The sequence below is a fragment of the Pongo abelii genome, chromosome 19, assembly GCF_028885655.2.
Source record: "Pongo abelii isolate AG06213 chromosome 19, NHGRI_mPonAbe1-v2.0_pri, whole genome shotgun sequence".
Classification (NCBI taxonomy): Eukaryota; Metazoa; Chordata; class Mammalia; order Primates; family Hominidae; genus Pongo; species Pongo abelii.
The window spans coordinates 27,142,132-27,166,746 of record NC_072004.2 but is presented as its reverse complement, the minus strand read 5'-3'; the positions used below and the strand labels follow the sequence as shown (position 1 = coordinate 27,166,746).

Below are 24,615 nucleotides of genomic sequence, written 5' to 3'. Positions count from 1 at the left end.
ATTTCCTTTATTTTATTTATTATTTCGAGAAGGAGTTTCGCTCTTGCCATCCAGGCTGGAGTGCAGTGGCGCGATCTCGGCTCACTGCAACCTTCACCTCCTGGGTTCAAGCTCTTCTCCTGCATCAGCCTCCGGAGTAGCTGGGATTACAGGCGCATGCCACCATGCCCAGCTACATTTCCTTCATTTTATTTTTTATAATTTACTAGCCTGTTTGTTGATAACAAGACTGGCGGTGCTCAAGGTTGGTCTGGGTGCTCACCGGGCGGTGGGCGTGAACCAGGTGGGAGGGTCTCCAGTGCCTGGTACAAATCTGCAAGAAAGTGCAGGAAACGGCACTAAGGGTGATAGAAAAGTTTTGGTTTGGTGGGGCGGGTAGGCGTTCCAGAGCAGAAATGCGCAGGAAAGGTTTTGCTGCGCTTGTAGGCAGGTCATCCCCAAGAGCTTCTTATTGGCTTGCAGTGAGACAAGATCGCGCCACTGCACTCCAGCCCGGGCTACAGAGTGAGACTCTGTATAAAAAAAAAAAAAAAAAATAGTGAATGAATATCCATTGACGCATGAAATGGCTGCATTAAAGGAAAACTAGCCAAGAAAAGACAAGGCAAAAAAAAGTCAAGGATCAGTATGAAAAATAAATATATTTTAAAAGATTTGTTTTTAAAGCAACAACACGGGTTTAAATTTTAAAGGGAAAGAAGTAGCTCCGAGATAGAGGAAACAGGATGGCTTCTGAAAAGGGAACATTATTCTTTGAAATGGAAAGAAATTATGACAAGAGGGTAGCACAGACTGAAGAGGTGGAGGTAAAAGGGGGTTCTTGGCCAGACACAGTGGCTCACACCTGTAATACCAGCACTTTCGGAGGCCAAGGCAGGTGGATCACCTGAGATCAGGAGTTGGAGGCCAGCCTAGCCAACATGGTGAAACCCCGTCTCTACTAAAAATACAAAAATTAGTTGGGCATGGTGGGTGCCTATAATGCCAGTTCCTTTAGAGGCTGAGGCAGGAGAATTGCTTCAACCCAGGGGCGGAGGTTGCAGTGAGCCGAGATAGCATCACTGTTCTCCAGGCTGAGTGACTGAGGAAGACTCTCTCTCAAATTAAAAAAATTTTTTAAAAAGTGTGTGTGGTGGGGGTATCTTGATTTTCTCCATGTGTCTTAGGCCACAACTCTTACATGGTACCTTGCGGAAGAGATTCCTCAACCAATACCTTTACGGTGCTGCCTCCCTGATGGGCTGGGTTCTAAACAGCAGTGCCTTCCCCATCTTCTCAGTCCTTACTCACCTGGGCACCATCCTCCCAGTACATCCCTTGAAACCCTCCAGGGCTCTTTCCCTTGCTCCAGTAAGGAAATCACTTCAGGCTTTGGACAGAGAGACCTGTTTATAAGAAAAGAAGTAAGATGGCCAGGCACAGTGGCTCACTCCTGTAATCCCAGCACTTTGGGAGGCCAAAACAGGTGGATTGCTTGAGGTCAGGAGTTCAAGACCAGCCTGACCAACATGGTGAAACCCCGTCTCTACTAAAAACACAAAAATTAGCCAGGCCTAGTGGCGGTTGCCTGTAATCCCAGCTACTCAGGAGGCTGAGACATGAGAATCTCTTGAACCCGAGATGAATGTTGGAGTGAACTGAGATCGCGCCATTGCACTCCAGCCTGGCTGACAGAGTGAGACTTCATCTCAAAAAAAAAAAAAAAAAAAAAAGAAAGAAAGAAAAGAAGTAAGACATACTCGTGCTGTACCTGAATTCAGTTAGTCCCTTAGTACTCATGAAGGACTAGAGAAAGGTGTAAAGTTCTGAAGCATGGAGAAGATGGAGTGACCCCAAAGAGCTCCCCATCTATTAATCTACAAAACATAAAACAATTCCCTAGGCAGCAGGTGAAAAGTCACCCAGAGAAGTGAAAGCTACACCCAAAATTCATGAGTTCTTTGGGGATAGACATCCTTACCTAGTGAGACCAGGCTGCTATACTTCTCCATCATTACATCTCTGTATAAGTCCTTCTGAGCAGCGTCCAGGCACTCCCATTCCTCCTGAGAGAAGTCTATAGACAGATCCTGGAACATGCCCAACCCCTGAAATGACAAACCTAGGCAGCACTGTTGAAATTAAAGGAAAGGTTTTTAAGATGAAGGAAGAGATGGAAAGGTGCTGAAGGATGGAGAGAATATAGTGAGTGGACCAGCTAGGCTGAGAGTGGGGAAGAGTAAAAAAATTAGTGTAACTTCAACAAAGTACCTCCGTGTTCATGAATATTCCTGTTGTGGCCAGCAAACCTCCTTCATAGAATGGGACATTCCCAGTATTCCATGGTTAGAGCTTAGAATGAATAAAGTACATTGATATATAATATTATTTCCCAAATAAATGAAATAGAGTTGAAAAGCACACAGCAAGCTGTAGGCCTGGCAAAGCTTCAAGAATATTACAGTAAACATCTGATATGCAAGTTACTATTTACAACAAAAGCTTAATAAATAGGCACTTCCCCCTTACCATTTTCTTTCTTGTTTTTTTTTCTCGTTTCATTTTTTTGTTTTTGTTTTCACTTTAAGACAGGGTCTCGTTCTGTTGCCCAGGCTGGAGTACAGTGGCACAATCACAGCTCACTGCAGCCTCAACCTCCCAGGCTCAGGTGATCCTCCCACCTCAACCTCTGTATTAGCTTTGACTATAGGCATGCGCCACCATGCCCAGCTAATTTTTTTTTGTATTTTTAGTAGAAACGAGGTTTTGCCATTTGGCCAGGCTGCTCTCAAACTCCTGAGCTCAAGCAATCCATCTTTGGCCTCCCAAAGTGCTAGGATTACAGGCATGAGCCACCACACCCAGCCTTGTCTCTTTTCTTAAAGGAAGACAGGATCTTTCAAAAATATCTACAAAAAGTTTAAAAACCTCTATTGGCCAGGCATAGTGGCTTGCACCTGTAAACCCAGCACTTTGGGAGGGCAAGGTGGATGGATCACCTGAGGTCAGGAGTTCGAGACCAGCCTGACCAACATGGAGAGACCATTTTAGTCTCTACTAAAAATACAAAATTAGCTGGGTGTGGTGGCACATGCCTGTAATCCCAGCTACTTGGGAGGCTGAGGCAAGAGAATCGCTTGAACCTGGAAGGTAGAGGTTGCAGTGAGCCGAGATCGCACCACTGCACTCCAGCCTGGGAATAAGAGTGAAACTCTGTCTCAAAAGAAAAACAACAATTACAACAACAACAAAACCTCTATTGCACTTTGATAATTAGTACTTCCATAAAATAGTATAGATAGTACTTTGATAATTAAATGTACATTGGCTGGGTGTGGTAACCCACACGTGTAATCACAGCACTTTGGGAGGCCAAGGCAGGTGAACTGCTTGAGCTCAGGAGTTCAAGATCAACCTGGGCAACATGGCAAATCCCTATCTCTACAAAAATATATATCATATACAAATTAGCCAGATGTAGTGGGACATGCCTCTAGTCCCAGCTACTTGGGAGGCTGAGATGGGAGGATTGCTTGAGCCTAGGAGGTCAAGGCTGCAGTGAGCTGTGATCCTGCCACTGCACTCCAGCCTAGGCACCAGAGCAAGATCCTGTCTCAAAAGAAAAAAAAAAAAAAGTCAGGCGCGGTGGCTCACGCCTGTAATCCCAGAACTATGAGAGGCTGAGTAGGGCAGATCATGAGGTCAAGGGTTCAAAACCATCCTGGCCAACATGGTGAAACTCTGACTGTACTAAAAATACAAAAATTAGTTTGGCATGGTGGTGCGTGCCTGTAGTCCCAGCTACTCAGGAGGCTGAGGCAGGAAGAATTGCTTGAACCCAGATGGTGGAGGTTGCAGTGAGCCAAGGTCGTGCCACTGCACTCCAGCTTGGTAACAGATCGAGACTGCATCTCAAAAAAAAAAAAAAAAAAAAGTGTGGGTATCATGGTAGGAATAAACTGCACACAGGTCAGACAAAAGTTACAAGGGCCTCTGACAGTATAAACAAGCTTCCTGTGAGACACCTGGTCATGGGTCAGACACTTGAGCATTAGGCTGTGGGCCAGGAAAAAGAAATTTCTGGTGAAAGGCTACTCTAAAGACCCACAGGCCCCTCCCCTAGAGCTCCATTAGAGTGAGGTAGAGTTTATAGCCATTCTCCTGAGAGACCTCAAGATCCAATTAGAAGAAAACCATAACATTTGTTATATAGAAGGCATTTTCCAAACAGTAGTTCATAGATAAAAGATATTGTCTTCCTTTGGATATAAAACAAAATCTCAAAATACACCAAAACTGTTTTGCTTTTACTGAATAATTTTTGTGCATATGTGTTTAGCTGCCAGTGGCTAACAAGCTGTGATTTTCTTTCCTTTCCCTTTTTTTTTTCTTGAGACAGTCTTGCTGTGTCAACCAGGCTGAAGTGCAGTGGCCTGATCTTGGCTCACTGCAACCTCAGTCTCCCATAGCTGGGATTACAGGTGCCTGCTGCCACACCCAGCTAATTTTTGTATTTTTAGTAGAGATGGGGTTTCACTGTGTTGCCAAGTCTGGTCTCGAACTCGTGGCCTCAAGTGATCCACCCACGTTGGCTCCCAAAGTACTAGGATTGCAGGCATAAGCCACCATGCCTGGCCAACTCTGATTTTCTAACTTGCCTCATGTATCAGGTTCATACTGGGAAAAAAACAGGTCAGAGCCATTGGAGCCATGTGTACAGATGTGCAGTAGCTCTGCTAGTAACACTGCTGCTTGCTTCAGCTCTTAAGACAAGAGCTCTGCCCTTGCTCTAGCTGTCTCTCATTCCCCCTAACAGATGGACAATCATGTTACTCCATTAGATTCACTTTCAATATCCCATCATTAGATTAAAACCAACAGGCCAAAAAGATAACTTGAGGAAATGCTTTCACATCCGCAGTGTTCTCATAGGGCCAGTATCATTTAGACATGTCAGGACCATGGTTGCAGGGGACAGAATGGAGTGTCATCCTTAACTGGCCATCCAATGTCATCAGCATGAACAGGAGGACTTTATAGGATATTATCTGATGTTTTCTGAATATTACCTTACAAATGCTCCTTTATTTATAACTTAAGAATAGGGACCCTGTCTTTTAAAGCTTTATACATCCTCAAGTAAAGGTTTTTCATATTAAATCCATTAATAATATCTAAAGGCTGACCTGGAAATTCCATTTCTAAGTATTTATCCAAAGTAAAGAAGTTTTTTCTTTTTTTGAGACGGAGTTTCTCCCTTGTTGCCCAGGCTGAAGTGCAGTGGTGTGATCTTTGCTCACTGCAACCTCTGCCTCCTGGGTTCAAGCGATTCTCCTGCCTCACCCTCCCGAGTAGCTGGGATTACAGGCACGCACCACCACGCTCAGCTAATTTTGTATTTGTAGGAGAGATGGGGTTTCTCCATATTAGTCAGGCTGGTCTCAAACTCCTGACCTCAGGTGATCCACCCACCTTGGCCTCCCAAATTGCTGGGATTACAGGTGTGAGCCATCACATCCTGCCAAGATTTTTTTTTTTTTGAGACAAGTCTCAATCTGTTACCCAGGCTACAGTGCAGTGAGGTGATCACAGCTCACTGCAACCTCTGCCTCCTGGGTTCAAGTGATTTTTGTGACTCAGCCATCAAAGTAGCTTGGAATACAGGCACACACCACCATACCCCGCTAATTTTTTTTGGTATTTTTGGTAGAGAGCAGGTTTCACCATGTTAGCCAGGCTGGTCTCAAACTCATGGCCTCAAGCAAGGCCACTTTGGGAGGCTAAGGTGGGCAGATCATCTGAGGTCAGGAGTTCAAGACCAGCCTGGCCAACATGGTGAAACCCTGTCTCTAATTAAAATACAAAAGGTAGCCAGGCATTGTGGCAGGTGCCTGTAATACCAGCTACTCGAGAGTCAGAGGCAGGAGAATTGTTTCACCCTGGGAGGCGGAGGTGGCAGTGAGCCAAGACTGTGCCACTGCACTCCAGCCTGGGCAACAGAGCGAGACTCTCTACCAAAATATAAATAAATATAAAAATACAAAAAAGCCAGGCACAGTGGCTCATGCCTGTAATCCCAGCACTTTGGGAGGCCGAGGCAGGCGGATGACTTGAGATCAGGAGTTGCAGACCAGCCTGGCCAACATGGCAAAACCCTGTCTCTACTAAAAATACAAAAATTAGTCAGATGTGGTGGCTCACCCTCTAACCCCAGCTACTTGGGAGGCTGAGGCAGGAGAATCGCTTGAACCTGGGAGGCGGAAGTTGTAGTGAGCAGAGTTTGTGCCATTGCACTGCAGCCTGGGCAACAAGAGTGAAACTCCATCTCAAAAAAGAAAAGGATACAAAAAATTAGTGGGGTGTAGTGGCACATGCCTGTAATCTAGGCTACTTAGGAGGCTGAGGCAGGAGAATCACCTGAACCTGGAAGGTGAAGATTACAGTGAGCTGAGACTGCACCACTGCACTCCAGCCTGGGTCACAAGAGCCAAGAGCGAGAACCCATCTAAAAAAAAAAAAAGAATTTCTATTTGGGGGACAAAGTAAAAGAAATGGAGTGAAAGAGATGTAAGGAAATTGAAAGTCAACAGGCTCATAAAGCCAATAAATAATGATGGAACAAAGAAATCACTATTGGCTAAATAAAACCAACGTGTTTTTAAATATTTTTTCAAAATTTAGACAAAGTTTTCCAGTACACTGAGACACTTCTACTATCAAGACTATAATATTGGCTGTGCACAGTGGCTTATGCCTATAATCCCAGCACTTTGGGATGCCAAGGCAGGAGGATCGCTTGAGCCCAAAAGTTCATGTCAAGCCTGGGAAATATAGGGAAACACTGTCTCTGCAAAAATAAAATAAAATAATAAGCCAGGCATGGTGGTATACATCGGGGAGCTGTGACCACCCCACTGCACTCTAGGCTGTGTAACAGAGAAAGACCCTGTCTCAACAAAAAAACTAGAATATAGAATAAATGACATTCGGGTAAGTGGAATATTAGGTGTTCAATAAACATAGGTTATTCCTTCCCCATCTCCATAGAATCATCAATTTTTTTTTAAAAGAGAAGTTTTGATTAGAATCTAAAAATATCAATACTTGTCTTTCCAAAAAAGGAGGGAGGATTTAAATATAACAATTTCTTGGTTATTTCTACTTTTTTCATTGTTGCTTAATATTAGTAATGAAAATGCAATTGCTCCCTTTCAAACATAGTTTTAATTAGTTGCACAAAATGCCACCTTATAGTCTGATGTACTTCAAATTTCCCTATCTATGAAAGCTAAATTTGGATATTATCATCTCAAGGATATTAAAATCTCTGTCTTTAAATCTATCTAGGGTTCTACATTTTCTGTAAGCCTTAGTGAATCTCACTATAGTCCTCCTTCCCTTTAAAAATGCAGTGATAGGCTGGGTGCAGTGGCTCTTCCCTGTAATCCCAGCACTTTGGGAGGCTCAGGTGGGAAGATTGCTGGAGCTCAGGGGTTCAAGACCAGACTGCGCAACATGGCAAAACCCCGTCTGTGCAAACATTACAAATATTAGCCCGGCATGGTGCCATACGCCTACAATCCAGCTACTTGGGAGGCTGAGGAGGGAGGATCCCTTCAGCCCTGGAAGTCAAAGCTGCAGTATTCCATGATCCTGCCACTGCACTTTTGGAGGCTGAGGCAAGTGGATCACCTGAGATCAGGAGTTCGTGACCAGCCTGGCCAATATGGTGAAACCCTGTCTCTACTAAAAATACAAAAATTGGTTGGGTGTGGTGGCAGGTACCTGTAATCCCAACTATTCAGGAGGCTGAGACAGGATAATTACTTGAACCTGGGAGGCGGAGGCTGCAGTGAGCCGAGATTGCACCACTGCCGTTCAGCCTGGGCAAGGCAGAGTGAGACTTTGTCAAAAAAATAAAATAAAATAAATAAAAAATAAAGAAAGAAAGAAAGAAAGAAAGAAGAAAAAGAAAGAAAGAAAAAGAAAATCAGTGATAGGTGAGTCACCTCATGCATGTAATCATAGCACTTTGGAGGCAGAGGGGGAGGATCACTTGAACTCAGGAGTTCAAGACCAGCCCAGACAACATAGTAAGTCTTCTTCCCTACTGAAAATTATTTTTAATTACGCCACAGTGCTAGTGTGTGCCTCTGGTTTCAGCTTATTTGGCAGGCTGAGGTAGAAGGATCATTTGAGCATAGGAGATCAAGGCTGCAATGAGCTGAGATCGTGCCACTGCACTCCAGCCTGGGAGACAGAGTGAGACCCTACCTCAAAAATAAAAATAAATACATGAATAAAAATTCAGCGATGGAGTTGATGGACTTGAGTTTGAAGACCCCCAACGTGTACCCGTTTGGAAAAAACTCAACCTGTGTTCTTCCTCTGCTTCACACCAAAACCACAACAATCAACCCAGAAGACTTCTGTGGCCTCAAAATATGAGATTTCTCCCTATCAGCAAGCAAGGAATCAGTTCTGCAGCAGACACCAGCTGGGTGTCTACCAATTCGATTCTGACACTATCTACCATGAGATAGTGTCACCCCACAGATTGAGGGCTCAGCCCCCAAAACTGCCCCCCTTTCAGACACCAGTCACAAGTCCCAGCCTCTGGAAATTATGACTGATGGGTTTAATTTGGAGTTCCTATGACCCCCTCTTTGGGTTTGATTAATTTGCTAGAATAAAATGCCTCACAAACCTCAAGGAAACACATTTACTGTTTGATTATAAGGACATTCCAAAGGATATAGATGAAGAGATGCCTAGCACGAGGTATAGGAGAAGGGGCACAGAGCTTCCATCCCCTCCCTGGGCACGACCCTCCAGGAACCTCGTGTTCAGCTCTCTGGAAGCTCTCCGAATCCACTCCTTTTGGGTTTGTAAGGAGGCTTCATTACGTAGGCATGATTGATTAAACCATTGACCACTTGCCATCAACTCAATCCTCAGTCCCCTCCACTCCCCAGGGGTGGGAGGGTAGGGGCTGAAAGTCCTAACCCTCTAATCCTGCCTTGGTCTTTCTGATGACCAGCCCACATCCTGAAGCTATTGCTCAATCACTAACATATAAAAAGCCAAAGCCTGGGTGCAGTGGCTCATGCCTGTAATCCCAACACTGGGAGCCTGAGGCAGGCAGATCACTTGAGGTCAGGAGTTTGACATCAGACTGGCCAATATGTTGAAACCCCGTCTCTACTAAAAAATAAAACAAAGACAAAAATTCGCCGGGTGTGGTGGCACATGCCTGTAGTCTACTCGGGAGGCTGAGGCAGAAGAATTGCTTGAACCCAGGAGGCAGAGGTTGCAGTGAGTGGAGATTGCACCACTGCACTCCAGCCTGGGTGACAGAGCAAGACTCCGTTTTCAAAAAAAACAAAAAACAAAAAACAACAAAAAAAGCAAGACCTTAGGACATTCCAAGGATTTTAGGAGTTGTATGCCAGGAAATTGGGACAAAGACCAAATCTGTATTTGACAAAATCACAGAACCGTATGAGTATTTAATTCAATACAGACATGGAAACTGGCCCAAGCATTTACTCACAGATGACTGGGCAAATCCCTGGTCCTGTGGGTACAAACTATTGATCAAACTCCCAATCTCATTCCTACGCCTAAAATACAGCAAAGTGAAAGATCTTATTACCTATTTGGACTGAGATTAGCACCATCCCATAAACTGCATGGATTTCAATCCCAGGGCTATGGCGTGTGATGCCACATAGAATATGCACGAATCTTCTCTCCAGCAATTGAGTTGTTAGGATAAAGACTCTTGTCTTTGCCTTCTTTCTCTCACAGCCAAGAATATTAAGGAAGGAGGACACAAAGGATGAGGTTGGAACAGAAGTTTGAGAAGCAAAAGAAGAAAGCTCTCCCCAGCGGAGAGGGGACCCGAAAGAGGGTTGCCAACTAAGAGGCTGAATCTGGGGGTTTTGTGAACTGGGAAGGGGAAGAATGTGTTCATTGGTCTGTGGGCTGTCTTGGAGAAAGCACTACTTCGTTGGGCCCGGGACCTTAGCCTGGGACCAATCAGCGGCTGAAGTGAAAGCTTGGCCCAGGACCAATCAGTGGCTTAAGTGAAAGTTGGGCCCAGGACCAATCAGGGGCTGAAGTGATGATTCATTGAGGTTCAGCTCACAGTCCAAAGCATGTCCAGAAAAGGAAAGTGGCCGCCGGAACCTGTTAATCCAAGCTGCACCGTTTTGTAAGCCCCCACCATTTCACAGACCCTGGTCAGAGGGAAACATTCCACTGGGGTTTGGGTTGCGAGAAACATCCTCCCCAACCGCCTGACTTCCTTATCACATCCTGCTGGGAAAAGGCCCAAGAAACATCCTTATCAACATTCTCCCAGGCAACAAGCCATACTGCCCAGACCCCTCCTGCCCAGGCCTATAATTACTCCAGGCTGTAAGCGGCAGTGGGCTCTGGCATTTAGTTGGTTCCCTCCATAGAGCCGCCAACTCTCTCTTTCTTTAACCTTCACCTTCCCTTCAAAATCTAACAGAGCTCACCGTATACATGCCCACAAAAAAGCTACTATTTCCTGGAAGCCCGCTGGTCACACAAAGGACAAAGGCATTTCTATGGTGGGCCTCGGTCCCTTATCAATGCAGCTGAAGAATGTCTTTAGGACAACCCCCTTTGCTAGTTTTCCTTCTCTGTGCCTGCAGCCTGATTTTTCAGGCTGTTTCTCTGTTTAAAGGAGTTTTACCAAGGACCCACCCTAACTCCCTAAAGGGTTTTTTCTCTCAAGGGGACACACAAAGTTCCAATCGCACACATGCCTCCCCACATCCACTTACCCTCTGCCTCACAGCCAATCACACTCTCCTCTCTCACACAGACCACGGGGCCACACAAGTTGCACCTGCACAGACCTGCAACTCACGCACACACAGTACTGCACACACGCAAAGTTACACACCCACCCTGGGACACGCAGCCCCAACCATACAGTCACCGGTTGTCCCAATCCGCATACACAACGCGGCTCGTCCAGGACACACACATCCACTACGAGCGCGCACAGTCACAAGCGCCCACCTGATCACCCAGAGTCAGCACCACACAGCCACAGTCACAGACCACGAAGACCCACGACAACCATCGCAATCACACACGCAAACTCCTCTCCTCAGCCCTCCACACACAAAAGGACCGGAGCGGGATTCCTCATCCTCAGCTTTCTCTAGTTCCGCTCGGGGCCAGCCTGGCCAAGTGACTCCGGACTCCAAGGCGCGGCAGCAGCTAATTGCGCCCAGCGAAAGATTCTGCCACCTGGCTAAGAGGAAGCCGAAATCTCGCGAGACTTGGTGTTGGCCTGCGGGATCCTCCGGGAAATGTCCAGAGCCCGACTGCTCCCTTACAAAAAATACAAAAATTAGCCGGGCCTGGTGCTGGGCGCCTGTAATCTCAGCTTCTTGGAAGGCTGGGGCAGGAGAATCGCTTGAACCTGGGAGGTGGAGGTTGCAGTGAGCCAAGATCGCGCCGTTGCACTCCAGCCTGGGTGACAGAGCGAGACTCAAAAAAAAAAGTAAGCAGACGTGTCTGCTGCCCACGTGAAGTTTACATTCTAGTCTGGAGAAAAAAAAAAGATTTTAAATTAAAAGGGGAAAATGAAGTAATTTTATATTGTGATAAATACTATGAAATAAATCAATAGGTGGTATAAGCAGTAACTTGAGGGATACTTCCCGTAGCATTGATAGGACGGGTGTCTGAGAGAGAACCCTCGAGCTTTGGTGGTGAGGAGCCAGCAGTGTGGAAGGGTATTCCAAGCAGAGGCACAGTTACACTGAAGACCCTGAAAAATCAGAGAGCACTTGGAGCGTTCCGGAAACAGAAAGCAGCCTGGTGTGACTGAAGCTTAGCAAATGAGTGGGAAATTAGTTTAGATTTAGGATGCAGAGGTCGGCATTTTCCAATTCATATGAGAAAATGATAGTGCTGAGATTACAGGCGTGAGCCACTGCACTCAGCCCCAAACCAAGTTTTTATAGCAGCAAGAATAGATGTTCTGGTAGGGTCAGCGTCTAAAGATTTTACAAACAATATCTCTTCTTCTAGTTTGCAGTCATTATTGAAATAACAAACATAATCCTATTGTCAGGCCTTACTCTCAGTAACTGATTTCATTGATCTGAATAGGAAACTTACTTGATTAATCAGCTACTCTTTGGTATTACCTGACATCTCATTAATGCATCTTTGAATTGAATTATTGCTCAATAGGAGTGATTGTGAAATAGTGGCAATGTGTTACATCACTATTGAAGTTACCGTCTCTAATGTGAGTCTTATGACAGTTTCAGCAAGTATAAAGCACTATGGAGTTTTACAATGATTTCTGTAATCTTTTCTTTTTTTTTTTTGAGACAGAGTCTCGCTCTGTTAGCCAGGCTGGAGTGCAGTGGCATGATCTCAGCTCACTGCAAGCTCCGTCTCCGAGGCTCAAGTGATTCTCCTGCCTCAGCCTCCCGAGTAGCTGGGATTACAGGCGTGTGCCACCACGCCCGGCTAACTTTGTATTTTTAGTAGAGACAGGGTTTCACCATGTTGGCCAGACTGGTCTCAAACTCCCAAACTCAGGTGATGCGCCTGCCTCGGCCTCCCAAATTGCTGGGATTACAGGTGTGAGTCACCGCGCCTGGCCTATTTCTGCAATTTTATAAGGCAATTATTTCATCATAATTTGTTTGCTTATCCTTTTTTTTTTTTTTTTTTTGAGATCGAGTGTTGCTGTATAGTCCAGGCTGGAGCATGGTGCTGCCATCTCGGCTCACTGCATCCTCCGCCTCTCAGGTTGAAGCGAGTCTCCTGCCTCAGCCTCCCGATTACCTGGAATTACAGGTGCACACACCATGCCCGGCTAGTTTTTGTGTTTTTAGTAGAGACAGGATTTCACCATATTACCCAGGCTGGTCTCCAACACCTGGACTCATGTGATACACCCACTTTGGCCTCCGAAAGTGTTGGGATTACAGGTGGGAGCCACCACACCCCGCGGCTTGTCCTTCTTAAATAAGAAGTAACAGTGTTACAGTTCAAAATTCTATTTTAAACTTTTTAAATATTCTGTTTCTCGACTTTATCAGGATGTTTCTTTTTTTGATGATCCACAAATCTTGATGATTTCATAGCCCTGTTTGTAAAAACAAACAAAAAACAAACAAATAAAAGCTATTATTCATAAGAAACAAGCTGTTTTGAGTTAAATGGGGTTTTCAATACAACCATAAGCTAGGCTAGGCACCATGGCTCATGCCTGTAATCCTAGCCCTTTGGGAGGCTGAGGTGGGTGGATTGCCTGAACTCAGGATTTCAAGACCAGCCTGGGCAACAGGGTGAAACCCCGTCTTTATTAAAATACAAAAAATTAGCTGGTTGTGGTGGCATGTACCTATAGTCCCTGCTACACAGGAAGCTGAGACAGGAGACTTGCTAGAACCCAGGAGGTGGAGGTTACAGTGAGCCAAGATCATGCCACTGCATTCCAGCCTGGGCAACAGAGTGAGACTCCATCTCTAAAAACAAAAACAAACAAACAAACAAAAAACAAAACCAGCTGGCCAGATATTCACTCATTCAGATGTAGTCAACTCTTTTCATTTTCAACACTTAAAACAATTAATGCTAGGTTGAATTACTTTCATAATAAAATAATATTTCAAATTATTTCATAATATGAAATAAAGTATATATTTCATAATATATGCTTTCAATATAAAATATAAACTATTTTACATAATTCCCAAAGCACTGAGGATCAATCATAAATACTATCCACAAGGCAGCCAACAGACACACACAGACCACCTCTCATATAACTTTGGGATAGAGCATTCAATTAAGAAAAAGTCTTCCAGGTATAGCCATCAATTTGCCATCATTTTGTAGCACTGATCTTGCAATGATTATTTTTTGAGGTGGAGGCTCACTCTGTCACCCAGGATGAAGGGCAGTGGCACGATCCACTCACTGCAACCTCTGCCTCCTGGGTTCCAGCGATTTTCCTGCTTCAGCCTCCCATGTATCTGGGATTACAGGCAGGTGCCCCCACTTCCGGGTAATTTGTTTTGTATTTTTAGTTGACACAGGGTTTTACTATGTTGGCCAGGCTGGTCTTGAACTCCTGAGTTTCAGTGATCCACCTTCCTTGGCCTCCCAAAGTGCTGGGATTACAGGTGTGAACCACTGTGCATGGCCTGATCTTGCATGGATTTTTTATCTTCCATAAAATGATTAATGCTTCCATAAAATATTAATTATTAATATTTGAGAGAAATTAAATACCAAGGAGTAAAATTTTGTGCAATAGGCCAGGCACGGTGGCTCATACCTGTAATCCCAGCACTTTGGGAGGCTGAGGCATGCAGATCACTTGAGATCAGTAGTTCTAGACCAGCCTGGCCAACATGGTGAAACTCCATCTCTACAAAAAACACAAAAATTAGCTGAGCGTGGTGGTGTATGCCAGTAATTCCAGCTACTTGGGAGACTGAGGCAGGAGAATCGCTTGAACCCAGGAGGCAGAGGTTGCAGTGAGCAGAGATTGCAACACCGCACTCCAGCCTGGGTGACAGAGTGAGCCTCCATCTCTGAAAAAAAAAACTGTGGAAGGCCACAAACCATTGCAACAACTATAATTCATTTTACCTTCAATAACCAATGTTCACCCTCTTAGGGGCAATATCACTCCCATTAAGAATGCTTGGTCAGGCACAGAGGCCCATGCCTGTAATTCCAGCACTTTGAGAGTCCAAGGGGGGCAGATCCGCTGAAGTCAGGAGTTCCAGACCAGCCTGGCCAACATGGTGAAACCCTGTCTCAACTAAAAATTCAAAAATTAGCCAGGCATGGTGGCATGCACCTGTAGTCCCAACTACTCAGGAGGTTGAGGCAGGAGAATCACTTGAACCTGGGAGGTGGAGGTTGCATTGAGCCGAGATTATGCCACTGCTCTCCAGCCTAGGTGACAGAGTGAGACCCTGTCTCAAAAACAAAAAAAAAAAAAAAAGAATGCTTCCAGTAAGGCTAAATAAATATACAAATTAGGCATGTGGCATGTGTGTTAGTATACGTACAATATATTTCCTAGTTCTGCTCACTAAGAGGGCCTAGAAGCAATGACACACCCATAGCAATGAGCACACGTGTCACCCCGATCTTGGTGATTTTGTTTTTGTTTTGTTTTTAAAAATAGAGACGGGGGTCTCACTGTGTTGCCCAATCTTGTCTCAAACCCTTGGCCTCAAGGGATCCTCCTGCCCCAGCCTCCAAAAGTGATGAGATTACAGACCTGAGCCACCTCACCCAGCCCAAGATTTTGGTGCTTTGTAAATAATACTTTTCAATAAAAGAAACCAAGGATTTTTAATAAATGGTTTATTCCACATCTGGGTCAGGGAAAATACCAGATGAATCAAAACACTTTATGGTGCCAGAAAGTTGGGATTTAGTCCCACACCCCAACCCCCTGATAAAGGCATGCTATAAATAGAACACAGGAGCAAACCTAAAGAAATACCCAAAGCCAGTGGTTTTTTTTTTTTTTTTTCTTGACGCAGTTTCACTCTTGTCACCCAGGCTGGAATGCAGTGGTGTGATCTTGGCTCACTGCAACCTCCACCTCCCGGGTTCAAGCGATTCTCCTGCCTCAGCCTCCCAAGTAGGTAGAATTACAGGTGCCTGCCACCATGCCTAGCTAATTTTTTGTACTTTTAGTAGAGATGGGGTTTCAGCAGGTTGGCCAGGCTGGTCTCAAACTCCTGACCTCAGGTGATCTCCATGCCTCAGCTTCCCAAAGTGCTAAGATTACAGGCATCAGCCATTGCTCCTGGCCTATGTTCGTATTGTTTTCAGTATCACAACCACATACAAGTTCAATTGCACATATACTATGTTCTCTACAAATGTGCAGTTTGGACCTGACTCGTCTTGGTACTCTACAACAAGAGCATTGCATTGTCACACATGTAGACAATGAATTGACTCAGAATCACAAATACTTGTACTGGGGACCTGTAGGGAGAAGCCAAGCCCTAGGAAGAGTGCAAGGTCATCATCTGGGAAAGGAAATACTAGGAGTATTTGGAGTGTGAATAGTACTGTATTGAATTCCAATTCATTTCAAAATATATTTCACAGATTATCACAAACCAGGAAATAAGTTGTGTGTATTTTTCTTTGTTTTGTTTTGTTTGTTTGTTTGTTTTTTTAGAGAGAGTTTTACTCTTGTTGCCCAGGCTGTAGTGCAATGCCACGATCTTGGCTCACCTCAACCTCCACCTCCCTGAAACCTCTGCCTCCCAGGTTCAAGTGATTCTCTTGCCTCAACCTCCCAAGTAGCTGGGATTACAGGCATGTGCCACCATGTCTGGCTAATTTTGTATTTTTAGTAGAGATGGAGTTTCTCCATGTTTATTATTTTTTTTTTTGGGGGACAGATTCTCACTCTATTGCCCAGGCTGGAGTGCGGTGGTGAGATTTCAGCTCACTGCAAACTCTGCCTCCTGGGTTCAAGCGATTCTCCTGCCTCAGCCTCCCAAGTAGCTAGGATCACAGGTGCCTGCCACCGTGCCTGGCTAATTTTTGTATTTTTTAGTAGAGTTGGGGATTCGCCATCTTGGCCAGGCTGGTGTTGAATTCTTGACCTCATGATCCACCTGCCTCAGCCTGCCAAAGTGCTGAGATTACAGGTGTGAGCCACCGAGCCTGACCAGTTTGGGTTTTTGGAGACAGAGTCTTACTCTGTCTTCCAGGCTGGAGTGCAGTCTCATGATCTCGGCTCACTGCATCCTCTGCCTCCCAGATTCAGGTGATTCTTCTGCCTCAGCCTCCCGAGTAGCTGCGATTATAGGTGCATGCCACCAATCCCGGCTAATTTTTTTGTATTTTTGGTAGAGATGGGGTTTCACCGTGTTGGCCAGGATGGCCTCGATCTCCTGACCTCATGATCCACCCGCCTCAGCCTCCCAAAATGCTGGGATTACAGGCATGAGCAAGGATGCCCAGTGAACTGTGACCATTTTCAAAGCCATGATTTATGGGAATAGCAATCCTTTCTCTTTGTGTAAATAAACAGAGGCCACCAAAATAAGAACAAAGAGAGGCTTATGCATACAGAACTTGCTACAGAGTAAGGGTTCTGTTTAAGTTCCATTTGTTTAAGTTGTTTATAGATTCTGAATATTATTAGGCCTTTGTTGGATACATCGTTTGAGAGTATCTTCTCCCATTCTGTAGTTTTGCTCTGTTGATAGTTTGTCTTGTTGTGTTTACGCTTTTATTTTACTTTAATTTTTTTTTTTTTTTTTGAGGCAGAGTCTCGCTCTGTCACCCAGGCTGGAGTGCAGCGGTGTGATCTCAGCTCACTGCAACCTCTGCCTTATGGGTTCAATGGATTCTCTTGCCTCAGCCTCCTGAATAGCTGGGATTACAGGTGTGCACCACCACCACCTAATTTTTGTATTTTTATTAGAGACAGCATTTCACCATGTTGGTCAGGCTGGTCTCAGACTCCTGACTTTGTGATCGCCCCACCTGGCCTCCAGCTTTTGGTTTAATTAAGTACCACTTGTCTATTTTTGTTTTTGCTGTGATTGCTTTTTTGGAATCTTAGCCAAAAATTCCTTGCCAAGGCCGATGTTGAGAAGACTATTTCCTAGACTATTGTCTTCCAGGATTTTTATAGTTTGAGGTCTTATATTTAAATCTTTAATCCATTTGGAGTTAATTTTTGTATATGGTGTCTGGTTAGGGGGCCCAGACTCAGTCTTCTGCATGTGGGTAGCCAGTTATCCCAGAATCATTTATTGAACAGGGAGTCATTTCCCCATTGCTCACTTTTGTTGACTTTGTCAAAGATCAGATGGTTGTAGGTGTGTGACTTTATTTCTGGGTTCTCTAACCTATTCCATTGGTCTATGTGTCTGTTTTTGTACCACTAGTATGCTATTTTGGTTACTGTAGCCTAGTAGTATAGTTTGAAGGTGCATATATTATTCCCATTAGCAGTGGACTGGATAACGAAAATGTGGTAATTATATACCATGGAACACAACATAGCCATAGAAAAAGAAACCATGTCCTTTGAAGCAACATGGATGCAGCTGGAGACCATTATCCTAAACGAATTAATGCAGCATCAGGTAACCAAATACCCCATGGTCTCACTTATAAGTGGGAGCTAAACAATGAGTACACATGGACACATAGATGGGATCAACAGACACTGGGGCCTGCTTGAGTGGGGAGGGTGGCATGAGGCTATGGGCCAAAAAACTATTGGGTATTGTGGTCACTACCTGGGTGATGATCTCATTTGTACACCAAACACCAGTGACATGCAATTTACCCATGTAACAAGCCTGCACATGTACCCCTTAAACATAAAAATAGAAAAATTAAAAATAAATAAATAAATGAGGTATGTCTAATTGTTGAATGTTGTGAATGGTAACCAACAGAGCCATTGAAAATAGTGACAGTGGCCGGGTCGGTGGCTCACGCCTGTAATCCCAACACTTTGGGAGGCTGAAGTGGGTGGATCACGAGATCAGGAGTTCGAGACCAGACTGGCCAAGATGGTGAAACTCCGCTTCTACTAAAAATACAAAAATTAGCCAGGCTTGGTGGCTCATGCCTGTAATCCCAGCTACTCATGAGGCTGAGGCAGGAGAATCACTTGAACCTGGGAGGCAGAGGTTGCAGTGAGCCAAGATTGCACCACTGCACTCTAGCCTGGGTGACAGAGCAAGACTCTGTCTCAAAAAAAAAAAAAAAAAACAAAACAAAAGAAAAAAGAAAATAGTGAGAGCACCACATAAGAAAAGTGGTTCAGGCACTGGATTAAGGGGTGAGTGTCAGCCAAGTCATCAGCTATCAGAACAGGAAGCCATCAGGTAATATATCAAGTTGATATATTAAGAAGGAGGGGCCAGGCATGGTGGCTCACACCTGTAATCCCAGCACTTTGGGAGGCTGAGGCAGGCAGATCACGAGGTCAGGAGATCGAGACCATCCTGGCTAAAACAGTGAAACCCCGTCTCTACTAAAAATACAAAAAAATTAGCCAGGTGTGGCGGCGGGCACCTGTAGTCCCAGCTGCTGGGGAGACTGAGGCAGCAGAAGGGAGTGAACCTGGGAGGCGGATCTTGCAGTGAGCTGAGATCACGCCACTGTACTCCAGCCTGGGTGACATAGCAAGACTCTGTCTCAGAAAAAATAAAAATAAAAAACAGAAGGAAGAGGATCTACCTATTATATAACAGAGATAAGCACTCAGATATATAGATTATAAATAGTTGAGAAAATTTAAACATTTGATTATTCAGAAAGTAGACTTGGGAGCATTGGAGAAACGGTGGGGGAGTAGACTGCATGGAAAGCTCTTTCTTAGTGTGGGATTTTCAGTTATGCACATAGGTTTCTTACATAACATGGAAAATTCAATTAAAGAAGAAACAACGTTGTGTTTTGGGATCCCAAAACTTCAGTGATTGATTAGAAGGATTCTTAAAACTGAGTCAAGCTGAAGATACTTTAACTCTTACAAATAATGAGTTAGCTTTTTATCTACTATAAAGACATCCTAATACCTTTATACCTAAAGTGATATCAATGGCAAATTGTTGTATAAAAAAAGAGAATGCTTTATAATTAAAGAAAAAAAGAAAGAAATGTTACATAGTAGCCCTCCCTTATCTGCAGGAGACACGTTCTAAGACCCGCAGTGGATGCCTGAACCTTGGATCACATGGACCCAATTGCCGTCAATCAGAGCGCATTTCTGTTTACGATTTCCACGCACAAATTTAATGCCTTTTTCATCTTAACTAAGCACTTATCACACACATGGCTGTACTTTTTAGAGCTTGGGGTGCAACAAACAAGACTAACAGAAATTTATTTTTCCTTCTTACACTTTCACCATTAAAGGATTTGTTCTTACCATCGATCTTAGCAACCTGAGCACACGACTTCTCTCTTTCTTTCTATTTTTCTTTTTCTTTCTTTCTTTCTTTCTTTCTTTCTTTCTTGCTTGCTTGCTTGCTTGCTTGCTTGCTTGCTTTCTTGCTTCCTTGCTTCCTTTCTCTGACTCTTTCTCTCTCTCTTTCTTTTTTCTTTGTTTCTTTCATCTTTCTTTCTTTATCTTTATTTATTTATTTATTGAGATGGAATCTCACTCTCTCACCCAGGTGGCAGTTAAGTAATGCGATATTGGCTCCCTGTAACCTTCATCTCCCAGGTTCAAGTGATTCTCATGCCTCTGCCTCCCAAGTAGCTGGGAATACAGGCGCCCGCCACCACGCCCAAATAATTTTTGTGTTTTTTTTAGCGATGGGTTTTCACCATGTTGGACAGCCTAGTCTTGAACTCCTGACCTCAAATGATCCACCCGGCTCAGTCTCCCAAAGTGCTGGGATTACATGTGTGAGCCACCGCACCTGGCCCATATATGCCATTGGATGATCGCAAATAATTATATGAATCTTGGAGAACATCATGGAAAGATGTTCATCATCTTGTTATCTGGTTATTTCAAGAGTGGAACTGGAGGGGGAATACTGCCTTTCCTGTGCATTTATTTGTAATGTTTCATTTTCATTATGAACATGTATTATTTTAATATGTTTAAATATTAATAAACACAGGCAAAAATATGTAATTTTAATTCAAGCTGAAATCGTCAAGGCAATCATACATAACCGACGGAGCAAATAAAACATTTAAAATCCCTGAATGAAAAAGAGGGGATGCCGGTGCACGGTGGCTTATGCCTATAATCCCAGCACTTTGGGAGGCCGAGGCAGGTGGATCACTTGCGGTCAGAAGTTTGAGACCACCTTGGCCAACATGGTGAATCCCTGTCTCTACTGTAAATACAAAAATTAGCCGGGGGTGATGGCATGCACCTGTAATCCCAGCTACTCGGAAGTCTGAGGCAGGAGAATTGCTTGAACCTGTGAGGTGGAGGTTGCAGTGAGCCTAGATCGTGCACTGCACTCCAGGCTGGCTGGCACAGTGAGACTCTGTCTCAATAAATAAGTAAACAAACAAACAAACAAATGGAGGGGAAAAAACACAATATAAAAACCAAGTGATCTAAAAGTAGCAATATATCATAATGCCTAAATATGTGTAATTGGTGGGGCGTGGTGGCTCCAATGTCTCATAATGTCTAAATTTGTGGGATTGGTGGGGCGTGATGGTTCCCACCTGTAATCCCAGCACTTTGCGAGGCCAAGGCCAGTGGATCACCTGAAGTCAGGAGTTTGAGACCAGCCTGACCAACATTGTGAAACCCTGTCCCTGCTAAAAGTAGAAAAAAGTTAGTCAGGTGTTGTGGCGGACACCTGAAGTCCCAGCTACTAGGGAGGCTGAGGCAGGAGAATCGCTTGAACCCAGGAGGCAGATGTTGCAGTGAGCCGAGATCACCCCATTGCACTCCAGCCTGGGTGACAGTGTGAGACTCCCTCAAAAAAAAAGTTTGTGGGACCAATTCCAATCGAGTCCAGGGGAGCACACACTGGCAACTAACAAGCCTCCTCAGGCCTCCTCTGGCCCCCTCAGGGTCTAGAGAGTGCATCTGGAACAGACTGGGAAACTCCAGTAGGCAAAGTAAGGTGCCAGGAATCAAGACACCTCCTGAAATATTCTCCACGTTCCCTCCACCCACTCCTCTCCCCACCATTCTTCCACCCGGCTCCAACTCTGCCCTCTCCCCAAGAGCCTCAGATTGAAACGTTGCAAGGAAGACAGAGATTCTCAAAGTCACAGGCTTGGGAATCTGAGCTACAAAGAATAATGAGCCCCTGCTCCCCCAACTCCTCCGTACTCCCCTCCGCACTGCTGCCCTGCACCTCTCCCTCCTCCATAATTTGAACTGTCCTCCCAGAAGCTGGAGAGGCAGCCCGCCTGTCAGGAAAGAAAGGATCAGCATGCAGCAAATGCCTGGGCTACGTAGAAGCAGACGGCAAGATCAGCGCAGGGATTTAAGAAACAAGTGGCTCTCAGACCAAAGAAGACTCTGCCCGAGAGGGCACATAAGCATTCACAGGGGAGTGCGCTGGACAGTAGCTCTCCAGTTACCCAAAGAATTGTCTGAGAAAGGCTCTGATCTGACTCAAAAGGCCCTTGGTTCCCACGGCAACGCCTCAGTGTCTGGCAGTAATAGGCTTCTGTGCCCAGACTTTCTGGGTCTGGAAGTCCCGCCTCCGCAGCCTCACACAGCCCAGAGGCACATCCTATTGGCGCCTGATGGGTTAGGGAGGCTGTTTTTCCAGCTACGCCAGATGCAGCCTGAGGACAGCTCGTGTGTCTTTCTTAGTTGTTTCTTTCCGCTCACTTGCCACTCAAAGCCACAATCCACTTGCAGGCCCCCTTGTGGACACCTTTAAGCGACCGTCTAGATCTGAACTGCTCTGAGGAAATGGTCAGCTTCGTTCCCATTAGATGGCTTGGCCCAAAGGACCTAGAGATCGCCCAGACAAAAATGTCTTCCTAAAAGCTGCATGTGTCTGTGGTCTCTAAGAGGCAAAACCAAACCCTAAAGAAAAAGCCAACCCACCCAGCCCTATCACAAAACAAAACAAAACAAAAGCAAAAACTGCCGACAACCCACCTTTCACATGAGGAGTGCGTGAGAAGGACCTCTCCAGCCAGGATCAGGTAAGGGAATCTGTGCACTTGACTGGACCCAGAACACCCAGTGGCAGGGACCTGACTGTCACACTCTGACCCCATAGAATTTCCACCACTGACACACAGATCAGGATGCAACAGCCTGAGAGATGACACTACAAATCTGGCCTTCACAGATTGATTCCACACACATCCCATCACTGACACCAGATTCCCTCATCACTGACCCTATATATCCACAAGAATTGATTCCATGGACCTCATCACTATCCAAAAGACCACCCATCACTAATCTACAGACCCTCATCTCTCACCCCAGGGACCCCACAATTTCCCCATCCCTGATTCCAGGATCTATAGAACCTCATCTCTTATCCTCACAGACCTATTAATAAGAGGATACATTCACGGGAGACTGTGTTGACCATTTTACACATCCATTGTGTGTGTGTGTGTGTGTGTGTGTGTGTGTGTGTGTGTGTGTGCTGATTAATGGACTTAGGTGAACTTTAGCATTTTGGTAGCCAATGCAGTTTTTCAATGCCTTTTCTTTTTCTTGTACAACGTTAAAGAGCTTAGTTCAGTAAGTGTGGTTTGCAATTTATCAATGCCTATCCCTTATTGAGTCCTCATCATGCATATTTGTTATTAATCATAATTCACAATTCTTACAACTCAGAGACACCAGAGACTCACATAAGAAGAATGGCTGTGGGTTTATATTATTGTTATTTTTTGGTTTCTGTAGATTACAAAAGTCATTCATTTGTATCAAGTCACTAAGCGTATATTTTGTTTTCTTAAAAAAATGTAATTAAAAATATTTTTTCTGGAATGCAGTGGTATAATCACGGCCACTGCAGCCTCGACCTCTTGGGCTCAAGTGATCCTCCCACCTCAGCCTACCTACTGGCTGAGACCACAGGCATGCAACAATACACCCACCTAATTAAACAACTTTTTTTTTTTTTTTGTAGCGATAGGTGTCTCACTATGTTGCAGAGACTGGTCTTGAATTCCTGGGCTCAACTGATCCTCCCACCTTGGCCTCCCAAAGTGTTGCAGTTAGAGGTGTGAGCCAGTGTACCCAGCTGATAAAATCTTAAACAGAGTAAAATACTTTGGGAACTAATGTAAACTTTCCACTGAGGTGATGCATCAGAAATTAAAGTTGAATAAAATGGTCCTAAGGCATCTAAAACAATGGAAACTAAATCTTGAGCCAGGTGCAGTGGCTCATGCCTGCAATCCCAGCACTTTGGGAGGCCAAAGTGGTGGACTCATTTGAGGTCAGAAGTTCAAGACCAGCCTAGCCAACGCAGTGAAACACTGTCTCTACTAGAAATACAAAAATTAGCTGGGAGGTTGCAGTGAGCTGAAATCGTGCAACTGCACTCCAGCCTGGGAAAGAGAGGGAGACTCTGCCTCAAAAAATAAAATAAATAAAATAAAAATAAAGAAGAAGAAGAAACAATATCTTGATTTCTTCATCAAGTGTAAAAATGTGGACTCTGGAGGCACACAGGTACTCTTTTCCTTGAAGTTTTATTGAGAAATATTAACATATCACAGAAGCCACCCATTTAAAGTGTAAAATTCAATGATTTCAGTATATTTGCACAGTTGTGCAAACATCACCACAATAAATTTTAGATCATTTTCATTACCCCAAAGTAAACCCCATATCCCTCCATTTCCCCAAACTCTCCTTACTCTGGGCCACCACTAATCTACTTTCTGTCCTATGCATTCGTGCTTTTTGGACATTTTATTTAAATGGAATTACATGTGATATTTCGTGACTAGCTTCTTCCACTTAGCATATTTTCAAGGTTCATTTAATCCTGCATGTGCAGAGGGGGCACTTTACGTAAGGATAAACCTCGGGGGGTGCTTACTGATTGATTTTGAAACTTTGCTTCAAAATTGTGTGTGTGTGTGTGTGTGTGTGTGTGTATATATATATATATATATATA

At 44.5% G+C, this 24,615-nt stretch overlaps 1 long non-coding RNA gene across 1 annotated transcript in view; it reads left to right on the top strand.

Annotated features, from left to right (window-relative positions):
• The window catches only part of LOC129051304 (uncharacterized), a 29,918-nt gene extending 17,561 nt beyond the window's left edge, over positions 1-12,357 (top strand). The window contains exon 4 of the long non-coding RNA XR_010138144.1: positions 9,790-12,357. This is a non-coding gene — a long non-coding RNA (uncharacterized LOC129051304). The remainder of the gene's footprint in view (positions 1-9,789) is intronic.
• Positions 12,358-24,615: the final 12,258 nt, after the last annotated feature.